The sequence below is a fragment of the Oreochromis niloticus genome, unplaced genomic scaffold, assembly GCF_001858045.2.
Source record: "Oreochromis niloticus isolate F11D_XX unplaced genomic scaffold, O_niloticus_UMD_NMBU tig00001211_pilon, whole genome shotgun sequence".
Taxonomy (NCBI): domain Eukaryota; kingdom Metazoa; phylum Chordata; class Actinopteri; order Cichliformes; family Cichlidae; genus Oreochromis; species Oreochromis niloticus.
The window spans coordinates 15,174-28,041 of NW_020327337.1; positions in this window are offsets into that span (position 1 = coordinate 15,174).

The following is a 12,868-nucleotide window of genomic DNA, read 5'->3' on the forward strand; positions in this document are numbered from 1 at the left end:
TCCGTTCTGAATTTTCTCTTCATGTCTAAACAACTTCTTGCTACTCGCTCAATTTCCACTCAACCCCCACAAATTATACATCAAAACGTAGGTATTTTTGCTGGCTTTCAGACAATGTCACTATCTTTATTGTGAGATTTACCGTTTTTTCGCAATTTGCCTCAGAGTGACACAAGGTCTCAATACTCCCCATTCAAAGTCTATGGGGAGGTTTTGAAATTCAGAGCTGAAATTCTGAAACGGGAGGCATTTTCAAATCGCCAAATCTCTTTAACAAAGCAAAGTTAGGACATGAGGCTTGTGCCAATATATCTTCAGACACTGCTGACACTCACAGTGGAAGCAGTTTTTACAATTATCTTACCGTTGAGCAATGAATTACGTTTGTTTGAGGGGTGGAAATCTGTCCTTCTCTCAGTCTTCAAACTCTGGAAATGAAGCCGTTTCTTCTCTCGTCATATCTCCGCGACGGAGGTAGAACGAGCTATGAAAATCGCAGTCAAAATACACCAAAGTCCGCTGATTCACCCAGTACAAGAATTATGCTGCTAGCCCTCCTAGTTTTTGAGTTACACGACGTTTTGTAACTCCAAAAAACGGCGTTTTTCGCCTCTCACCGCGATCTATTTTCTGACTGCCCAAGTATCTGTCTTTCAGACCGCCGCCCCCTTTCCAGGTGGCGCAATCAGTAATGACACGGCTCTGCAGCTCAAAGGTCGTGGGTTCAATCCCACCTTGGTCCACGTTTTTTTTTTCACTACAAATTTATACACTATCACAGACCTGTAATTTATATTGCTAATTTATTACAATTCTGCAAAGTTTTATGATTTTAGCAGCTTTTCTAATACGGACCTCAGATTCTTGTTAACGCTCCATGGCAGAAACAAGTACACAGCCTGATGAAGCAGACAGAGGCAGTACCTCTGACTGGTGAATTTGAGCAGAACCAGGTTGTTCTTTCATTTCATTTCTTTATTTATTTCACACATGGTTCAACAGTGTTTCTTTTTCTACATACAGAACCTTCTGCCTCTTTTCAGCAGAAATTCTGCTCATTCACCTCATCTCTTGTGTTGGAGTGCCCTCTTGTGGCGCCTTTTGGGTAGTGCCTTAGTAAACGTGAACACTGCAAAGAAGTGGTATCAGACTGGTTTGTAGTGGAGGAATTTGTTGCCAGTTTCTTTCATCTTTAATCCGTATTCATGTTGTAATGTAGTAACTTTTGTGGCACAAATACCACAATATGGCAGAAACACTATGTTTTGGCACAAATACTTTGATTTGGTATACTTTAGCTTCTTCACCCCTTTTCAGCAAAATTTTCATTTTTTTCACCCCTTTTCAGCACAAATTCCATTTTTTTGGGCTGTTTTCAGAAAAAAAAACTCTTTTGAGCAGAAACTCTGCTGATTCATCTCTTTTCAGCGCAAGTTTCTGCTCCTTTGCCTCTTTTCTGCAGAAATTCTGCTGATTCACCTCTTTTCTGCAAAATTTTCAGCCTTTTCACCTCTTATCAGCACAATTCTCAGCAGCTTCTGCTAATTTCAGCAGAATTGTCAGTCTCTCCACCTCTTCTCTGTGAGAATGAGTTTGGGTCAGTGAGATGAGTAGCTGCCTTGAGACCAGGAGGTTCGAGGGGAATCCTGAATGTGAATGTGAGAAATACACTGCAGAAAACTTATACCTCTCTCTGTGTCTGTGTGTGTAAGGGCTGATTACAGCAGGTGCAGCTAATTTAACTGACCTAGATATACCAAGCCCAGACTCTTAACAGCCACTGTTCCCTTTAGGCTCTGTGTATGTGTGTGTGTATCAATATTTCTCCCATTTTAAAGTATTACTCCTCCATAATAGTATTTCTGTTAAATCAAAGTACTTCTACTACATCTTAGTATTTCTGCTAAATCATAGTATTTTGGCCAAATCATGGTATTTGTGCCAAAGCATAGTATTTTCACAAAATAACAGTATTTCTGCTATGTTATATTATTACTGCTCATAGTATTTCTGCCAAATCTTGGTATTTGTTCCAAAGCATAGTATTTCTGCCAAATCACAATATAACTGCAAAATAAAGGGTTTTTTTAGACAAATCATAGTGTTTGTGCTAAATCCTAGTAATTCTGCTCAATCATAGAATTTCTGCTATGCTGAAGTGCTTTTTGCTAGATTATAGAATTTCTGCTAAGTCAAAGTATTTCATGTAAATCATAATATTTATACCAAGTCCCAATGTTTCTGCCAAATCACAAATCATAAATAATGTGGCGTGTTGGGGGAACAGCTAGTTCTCTCCCATCATGCTTTGGGACATGTGCTGCATTTTAGATGTTCTTGTTTCATTGTTTATGGTTACGTTACTTTTAACTGTTGTCTTGAATGTTGTGTTTATACTACGGTACAAAGTCACTGACAGTTATTGTTTTATAGGAAGAATGCAGTACCATAAGTGAGTTCTGTTATGCTGTTATTGACCCTTGAAGCACATTGTAGCACAAGCAAGTATGTTCAATAAAAAGCTCCCCCTACCAGCTTGGGGTGGAAATACAGGCTCAATCTCTCCCTGTGAGTTTCTTTGCAAGATTCATCTGCATGCCACAATAATTTTAATAAAGCAAAGTGTCATCTTCCTGTTGAGCCATAAATTACGTTTGTTTTCAAACTCTTAAAATCAAGCCGTTTCTTCTCTCGTCATATCTCCGCGATGGAGGTACAAAGAGCTATGGAAATCGCAGTCAAAGTTCATGAAATTCTGCTGATTCACCCAGTAAAGGAGTTGTGCTTCTATCCCACCTAGTTTTTGAGTTACGCGACGTTTTGTAACTCCAGACGCTTTATGCCTCTCACCGCGATCTAATTCTGACTGCTCATCTCCCTGTTTTCCAGGCGCCGGCTCTCTTTGCCGGTGGCGCATTTGGTAATGACACGGGTCTCCAGCCCAAAGGTCGTGGGTTCAATTCCACCTTGGTCCACATGGTTTTTTTTCACTACAAATTTATACACTATCACAGACCTGTAATTTATATTGCTAATTTATTACAATTCTGCAAAGTTTTATGATGTTAGCAGTTTGTCTAATACGGACCTCAGATTCTTGTTAACGCTCCATGGCAGAAATACATACAAGTACACAGCCTGATGAAGCAGACAGAAGCAGTACCTCTGATTGCAGAAAGTATTACTACTCCATAATAGTATTTCTGTTAAATCAAAGTACATCTACTACATCTTAGTACTTCTGCTCAATCATAGTATTTCTGCTAAATCATAGTATTTTTGCCAAATCATGGTTTTTGTGCCAAAATATAACATTTCTGTTAAGTTATAGTATTAGTACTAAGTCGTAGAATTTCTGTTATGTTATAGTATATCTGCTGATTATAGTATATGTGCCGAATCATAGTATTTATAGCAAATCATATTATTTGTGCCCAAACATAGTATTTCTTGCCAAATCGTAGTATTTGTGCAAAAACATACTATGTCTACTAAATCACAGTATATCTGTTATGTTATAGTATTACTACTAAGGCATAGTATTTCTACCAAGTCAAAGTATTCCTTCAAAATCATAGTACTACTGCAATTTCATAGTATTTGAGTGAAATCGTAGTATTTGTTCTAAAACATACTATGTCTGCAAAATCACAGTATATCTGTTATGTTATGGTATTACTACTAAGGCATAGTATTTCTACCAAATCATAGTATTCCTTCAAAATCATAGTATTACTGCAATTTCACAGTATTTGAGCGAAATCGTAGTATTTGTGCAAAAACATACAATGTCTGCAAAATCACAGTATATCTGTTATGTTATAGTATTACTACTAAGGCATAGTAATTCTACCAAATCATAGTATTTCTTCAAAATCATAGTATTACTGCAATTTCATAGTATTTGAGCGAAATCGTAGTATTTGTACGAAATCATGGTACTTGTGCCAAATCATAGTATTTAATGCAAATCATAGTATTCGAACCAAAACATAGTATTTGTACGAAGTCATAGTATTTCTTCTAAATCATAGTATTTCAATCAAATCTCAGCAGGTGTGCTAAAACGCAGTATTAATGCCAAATCATGGTATTTGTACTGAAACATAGTATTTCTGCCCACTCATAGTATTTCTGCCATACTGTGGTATTTGTGGAAAAAAATAGACTGTCTGCAAAATCATAGTATATCTGTTATGTTATAGTATTATTACTAAGTCGTAGACTTTCTGTTTTGTTACAGTATATCTGCTGAATGAAGTATATGTGCCAAATCGTAGTATTTATAGCAAATCATAGTATTTGTGCTAAAACATAGTATTTCTGCCACATTATAGTATTTGTGTAAAACCAGAATGTCTGCAAAATCATCATATATCTGTTATGTTAAAGTATTACTACTAAGGCATAGTATTTCTGCAAAATCATAGTATTTTTGGAGAAACATAGTATTTCTGGTAAATCATAGTATTTCTACTAAATAATAGTATTTCTGCCAAATCATAGTATTTGTTTCAAATCATAGCATTCCAACCAAATCATAGTATTTGTGCCAAAACATTGTATTTGTACAAAGTCATAATATTTCTTCTAAATCATAGTATTTCAATCAAATCTCAGTAGTTGTGCTAAAACGCAGTATTATTGCCAAATCATAGTATTTGTACCCAACCATATCAGTTCAACTTATTTAACTCTTCTCAAGACCCCAACACCTCTTCTTCATCCCGTTTCAGCAGAATTGTGAGTTTTTTCATCCCTTTTCAGCACAAATACCAGCTTTTTCGGTTGTTTTTAGCAGAAATCTCTTTTTTAGCGGAAATTCTACTGATTCACCTGTTTTCAGTGCAACGTTCTACAACTTTCCCTCTTTTCAGTAGAAATTCTGCTGATTCACCTATTTTAAGCACAATTTTCAGCCTTTCATCTCTTATCAGTACAAATCTCAGTATCTTCTGCTCATTTCAGAAGAAACTTTTTCACCTCTTCAGTACAAATTTGAACCTTCTTACCCCTTTTAAGCAGAATCTTTGCCTTTTCAACTCTTTTCAGCAAAAGATTCTGCTTCTTCACCTGTTTTCAGCAGAATTTTTCAGTTTCTTTACTGCCATACAATTTTTTGCAGCTTTTCATCTTTTTCAGTCATTTTCAGTAGACAGCTTCAGCGTTATGGCATCCACACAGCATTTTCGCAGGAAATGCAAATTTTTCTAGTTGTGTGGATGCCCTCAAAGGGCTTCCACACTATTGAGTTCCTGTTTCTCTTTATTCTTTATTATTCTTAGGACTTCCGTACGTTTTTTGCCGTCTATCTACTGCCTCAGTTTTCAGCCGATTTTCTCCGTTCAAACTCTATACTGTTCTGCTCTTTCTGCTAATGTGTGCTATGACTTTTGGTGTTTATTACTCTTATACTTTTTAAAATATTACACTTTTTTCCTTTAATTTGTCCCATTGAAATGAATGGAAAACTTCCACAATTCTGCTAAAACTTGCTTGTTTTTGAAACTTAACTACTTTGTCATACTTTCACCTAGAAACTCCATTCAAACTTTAAAATGTTCTCAGACTATTGGGCTATTCCTGAATGATTCAGCTTTTTCAGATCTTCTACCATTTTAATTTTATACCTCTTTAAGTTTTCAGTTGCAAAATTGTGATTTTTCAGAAAATACATGCGTTGTTATGGTTGCTATGCAATTAACTCAGAGTGTGCACTCGTCCTTTCTGAATTTTCTCTTCATGTCTGAACAACTTCTTGCTACTCGCTCAATTTCCACTCAACCCCCACAAATTATACATCAAAACGTAGGTATTTTTGCTGGCTTTCAGAAAATGTCACTATCATTGTTGTGGGACTCATAGATTTTTTGCAAATCTCCTCAGAGTAACATAAAGTCTCAAAACTCTCCATAGAAACTCAATGGAGAGTTTCTTCAAAATCAGCGCTGTAATCCTCTAATGAGAGGCATTTTCAAATCGTCATATCTCCTTAACGAAACAAAGTTGAGACATGACGCTTGTGCCAATATATCTTCAGACATCCCTGATGCTGACAATTCAAGAATTTTTTCCTCACCTATTACCGTTTGGCCATGAATTACACTTGTTTGAGGGTAGGAAATTTTTCCCTCGCTCAGATTTCTTCAGATTTCAAACTCTGGAAATGAGGCACTTTTTTCTCTCGTCATATCTTTTTGATTGATTTCAACAGAGACCTGAAAATTTCCATGACTGTTCACCAAAGCCTGCTGTTTCTTACGGTGAAAGAATGATTTTGATGCTCCATATAGATTTAGAGTTACAAAACGTTGTTTGAGGGCAAGTCAAGGCAGTTTTGCTTCGCCTCTACTCAGTTACAGTGTATTACAAGTCATATATCTTCAATAATTTATATTTTATCTCTGAATTATGAAGGCCTGAAGTTTTCCCCATCTCTTCTGAACAAATCGGTGTCAGAATGAGCATTCTAGCCCCTACGGTTAGGAAATTATGGCCATTTGTTCGAGGGGAATCCTGAATGTGAGAAATACACTGCAGAAAACTCATAGCTGTCTCTGTGTCTGTGTGAGTAAGTGCTGATTACAGCAGGTGCAGCCAATTTAGCTGACCTAGATATACCAAGCCCAGACTCTTAACAGCCCCTGTACACTTTGCTCTATGTGTATGTGTGTGTGTATATCAATATTTCTCCCATGTTAAAGTATTACTCCTCCATAATAGTATTTGTGCTAAATCAAAGTACTTCTACTACATCTTAGTACTTCTGCTCAATCATAGTATTTCTGCTAAATCATAGTATTTTTGAAAAATCATGGTATTTGTGCCAAATCATGGTTTGGGGGCAGAACCATAATATTAATTTTATGTTATGAGATTACTACTAAGTGCAGGAATGTCTGTTATGTTATAGTTTATGTGCTGAATATAGTATATCTGCCAAATCATAGTATTTATCCCAAATCATAGTATTTATGCAAAATTACAGTATTTCTGCTAAAAAGCAGAAATAGTACCTTTTAGCAGAAATTTCTGTGAAAAGATATTATTTATGTTAAAACATAGTATTTCTGCTAAATCATAGTATTTCTGCCAAATCATAGTATTTGTACTTATTCATAGTACTTGTGCCAAATCATAGTATTTGTACCCAATCATAGTATTTCTGCAATATGATCGTATTTGTGCCAAATCATGGTATCTTTTTGCCAAATCATGGTATTTGTGCCAAATCATGTTATTTGTGGCCAGTTAAAATTTCTGTTATATTAGTGTTACTACTAAGTCATAGAATTTCTGTTATGTTATAGTATATCTGCTGATTATGGTATATGTGCCAAATAATAGTATTTATAGCAAATAATAGTATTACTGCCCAAACATAGTATTTCTTGTAGTATTTCTAGTAGTAGTTGTTGTAGTATTTGTGCAAAAACATAGAATTTCTGCAAAATCATAGTATATCTGTTATGTTATAGTATTACTACTAAGGCATAGTATTGCTACCAAATCATAGCATTCCAAATCATAGTATTACTGCAATTCCATAGTATTTGAGCGAAATCGTAGTATTTGTGCAAAAACATACTATGTCTGCAAAATCATATTATATCTGCTATGTTATAGTATTACTACTAAGGCATAGCATTTCTACCAAATCATAGCATTCCAAATCACAGTATCACTGCAATTTCATAGTATTTGAGCGAAATTGTAGTATTTGTACTAAATCATGGTACTTGTGCCAAATCATAGTATTTTTTGCAAATCATATTATTTGAACCAAAACATTGTATTTGTACGAAGTCATAGTATTTCTTCTAAATCATAGTATTTCACCCAAATCTCAGTAGTTGTGCTAAAACCCAGTATTATTGCCAAATCGTAGTATTTGTACTGAAACATAGTATTTGTGCCAATAAGAGTATTTGTACTAAATCATAGTACTTGTGCCAAATCATAGTATTTCTGCCATATTGTGCTAGTTGTGCAAAAACATAGACTGTCTGCAAAATCATAGTATATCTGTTATGTTATAGTATTACTACTAAGTCACAGTATTTCTGCCAATTCGTAGTATTTGTACTAAATCATACTACTCGTGCCAAATCATAGTATTGAAATCAAAATATAGTATTTGTACCAAAGCATTGTATTTGTACAAAGTACAGTATTTCTGCCAAATCATAGAATTACTGCAATTTCATAGTATTTTGAGGAATCCCTTTTGTTATAGTATTACTTCTAAGTCATAGTATTTCTGCTTTGTCATAGTATTTGTACTGAAACATAGTATTTCTGCCAAATCATAGTATTACTTCTAAGTCATAGTATTTGAGTGAAATTACAGTGTTTCTGCAAAAACATTGTATTTCTGCAAAATCATAGTATTTCTCTCATCTTAAAGTACTCAATTATTGTATTTGTGCCAAAGTTTAGTATTTCTGCCAAATGATATTATCTCTGCTAAATCATAGTGTCTGCCAAATCATAGTATTTATGCCAAATTATGGGATTTTGCCAAAACATGGTACTTGTGCCAAATTATAGTATTTGTGCCCAATTAATATTTCTGTTATGTTATAGTATTACTACTAAGCCGTAGAATTTCTGTTATGTTCTGCCAAATCATAGTATTACGGCTATTTCAAAGTATTTGAGTGAAATTACAGTGTTTCTGCAAAAACACTGTATTTCTGCTAAATCATAGTATATCTGTTATCTTAAAGTACTTGCACTCAATTATAGTATTTGTGCCAAAGTTTAGTATTTCTGCCAAATCATATTATCTCTGCTAAATCATAGTGGCTGCCAAAGCATAATATTTGTGCCTAAGCGCAGCATTTGTACCAAAACATAGTATTGCTGCTATATCATAGTATTTGAGCCAAATCATAGTATATGTCCTAAAACATAGTATTTCTGCCAAATCATAGTATTTGTCCTAAAGCATAGTATTTCAACAAAATCACAGTATTTCTGCTATGTTATAGTATTTGTGCTTGTAGAAAAACCTGTGTTAGTGTGAGCTACATTACCCAGCAGCCTCTGAGCAGTGAGGGAATTCATGGGACTTCTGAGCTAGATGGTCTTCCTTCGTTCCTGGCTAACGATTGAGGAGAGAGCTGCTGGGAAGGGGAGCATATAGCCCATCCTGTATTTGTTGGGGATGGTCTGTGTCACATAAACGTGAGTTAATGTTCCATGCTTAAGATGTTTACCCTGCTACTTGTGTGTATTGGTTTTAGTTACCTTTAGCGTATGTGCTAGTTAGCGATAGCTATGGCAGTACAGTTATTTTATTGTTTTAGGCTTGTTCCTGCTTTGTTTGTTCCCCCTACAAATTTATGTGAATTTGTACACTGTAATATCGCTGTATTACGTAGTGGCTAAGTAGGAGGCTGACTGTTACTAAGTGCATCAGTGTACATAGGTCATCTGTTGTGTTGGAGTGCCCTCTTGTGGCGCCTTTTGGGTAGTGCCTTAGTAAACGTGAACACTGCAAAGAAGTGGTATCAGACTGGTTTGTAGTGGAGGAATTTGTTGCCAGTTTCTTTCATCTTTAATCCGTATTCATGTTGTAATGTAGTAACTTTTGTGGCGCAAATACCACAATATGGCAGAAATACCATGTTTTGGCACAAATACTTTGATTTGGTATACTTTAGCTTCTTCACCCCTTTTCAGCAAAATTTTCATTTTTTTCACCCCTTTTCAGCACAAATTCCAGCTTTTTTGGCGGTTTTCAGAAAAAAAACTCTTTTCAGCAGAAACTCTGCTGATTCACCTCTTTCAGCGCAACGTTCTGCTTCTTTGCCTCTTTTCTGCAGAAATTCTGCTGATTCACCTCTTTTCTGCAAAATTTTCATCCTTTTTTCCTCTTATCAGCACAGTTCTCAGCAGCTTCTGATAATTTCAGCACAATTGTCAGTCTATCCACCTCTTCTTTGTGAGAATGAGTTTGGCTCAGTGAGATGAGTAGCTGCCTTGAGACCAGGAGGTTCGAGGGGAATCCTGAATGTGAATGTAAGAAATACACTGCAGAAAACTTATACCTGTGTCTGTGTGTGTAAGGGCTGATTACAGCAGGTGAAGCTAATTTAACTGACCTAGATATACCAAGCCCAGACTCTTAACAGCCACTGTTCCCTTTAGGCTCTGTGTATGTGTGTGTGTATCAATATTTCTCCCATTTTAAAGTATTACTCCTCCATAATAGTATTTCTGTTAAATCAAAGTACTTTACTACATCTTAGTACTTCTGCTCAATCATAGTATTTCTGCTAAATCAAAGTATTTTGGCCAAATCATGGTATTTGTGCCAAAGCATAGTATTTCCACAAAATAACAGTATTTCTGCTATGTTATATTATTACTGCTCATAGTATTTCTGCCAAATCTTGGTATTTGTTCCAAAGCATAGTATTTCTGCCAAATCACAATATAACTGCAAAATAAAGGGTTTTTTTTAGACAAATCATAGTGTTTGTGCTAAATCCTAGTAATTCTGCTCAATCATAGAATTTCTGCTATGCTGAAGTGCTTTTTGCTAGATTACAGAATTTCTGCTAAGTCAAAGTATTTCATGTAAGTCATAGTATTTATACCAAGTCCCAGTGTTTCTGCCAAATCATAAATCATAAATAATGTGGCGTGTTGGGGGAACAGCTAGTTCTCTCCCATCATTCCTTGGGACATGTGCTGCATTTTAGATGTTCTTGTTTCATTGTTTATGGTTACGTTACTTTTAACTGTTGTCTTGAATGTTGTGTTTATACTACGGTACAAAGTCACTGACAGTTATTGTTTTATAGGAAGAATGCAGTACCATAAGTGAGTTCTGTTATGCTGTTATTGACCCTTGAAGCACATTGTAGCACAAGCAAGTATGTTCAATAAAAAGCTCCCCTACCAGCTTGGGGTGGAAATACAGGCTCAATCTCTCCCTGTGAGTTTCTTTGCAAGATTCATCTGCATGCCACAATAATTTTAATAAAGCAAAGTGTCGTCTTCCTGTTGAGCCATAAATTACGTTTGTTTTCAAACTCTTAAAATGAAGCCATTTCTTCTCTCGTCATATCTCCGCGAAGGAGGTACAAAGAGCTATGGAAATCGCAGTCAAAGTTCATGAAATTCTGCTGATTCACCCAGTAAAGGAGTTGTGCTTCTATCCCACCTAGTTTTTGAGTTACACGACGTTTTGTAACTCCAGACGCTTTATGCCTCTCACCGCAATCTAATTCTGACTGCTCATCTCCCTGTTTTCCAGGCACTGGCTCTCTATGCCGGTGGCGCATTTGGTAATGACACGGGTCTCCAGCCCAAAGGTCGTGGGTTCAATTCCACCTTGGTCCACATGGTTTTTTTTCACTCCAAATTATACACTATCACAGACCTGTAATTTATATTGCTAATTTATTACAATTCTGCAAAGTTTTATGATGTTAGCAGTTTGTCTAATACGGACCTCAGATTCTTGTTAACGCTCCATGGCAGAAATACATACAAGTACACAGCCTGATGAAGCAGACAGAAGCAGTACCTCTGATTGCAGAAAGTATTACTACTCCATAATAGTATTTCTGTTAAATCAAAGTACTTCTACTACATCTTAGTACTTCTGCTCAATCATAGTATTTCTGCTAAATCATAGTATTTTTGCCAAATCATGGTTTTTGTGCCAAAATATAACATTTCTGTTAAGATATAGTATTACTACTAAGTCGTAGAATTTCTGTTATGTTATCGTATATCTGCTGATTATAGTATATGAACCAAATCATAGTATTTATAACAAATCATATTATTTGTGCCCAAACATAGTATTTCTTGCCAAATCGTAGTATTTGTGCAAAAACATACTATGTCTGCTAAATCACAGTATATCTGTTATGTTATAGTATTACTACTAAGACATAGTATTTCTACCAAATCAAAGTATTCCTTCAAAATCATAGTACTACTGCAATTTCATAGTATTTGAGTGAAATCGTAGTATTTGTTCTAAAACATACTATGTCTCCAAAATCACAGTATATCTGTTATGTTATGGTATTACTACTAAGGCATAGTATTTCTACCAGATCATAGTATTCCTTCAAAATCATAGTATTACTGCAATTTCACAGTATTTGAGTGAAATCGTAGTATTGTGCAAAAACATACTATGTCTGCAAAATCACAGTATATCTGTTATGTTATAGTATTACTACTAAGGCATAGTATTTCTACCAAATCATAGTATTCCTTCAAAATCATAGTATTACTGCAATTTCATAGTATTTGAGCAAAATCGTAGTATTTGTGCAAAAACATACTATGTCTGCAAAATACAGTATATCTGTTATGTTAAAGTATTACTACTCAAGTCTCATCAGTATTTCTGCCAATATTCGTAGTATTTGTACGAAATCATGGTATTGTGCAAATCATACTATTTATGCAAATCATAGTATTCGAACCAAAACATAGTATTTGACGAAATCATAGTATTTATTTTAAATCATAGTATTTCAATCAAATCTCAGTAGCTGTGCTGAAACGCAGTATTATTGCCAAATCATAGTATTTGTACTGAAACATAGTATTTGTGCCAAAAGAGTATTTCTACTAAATCATAGTACTTGTGCCAATCATAGTATTTCTGCCAATTGTGCTAGTTGTGCAAAAACATAGACTGTCTGCAAAATCATAGTATATCTATTATGTTATAGTATTATTACTAAGTCGTAGACTTTCTGTTTTTGTTATAGTATATCTGCTTGAATGAAGTATATGTGCCAAATCGTAGTATTTTATAGCAATCATAGTATTTGTGCTAAACATAGTATTCTGCCACATTATAGTATTTGTGTAAAACCAGAATGTC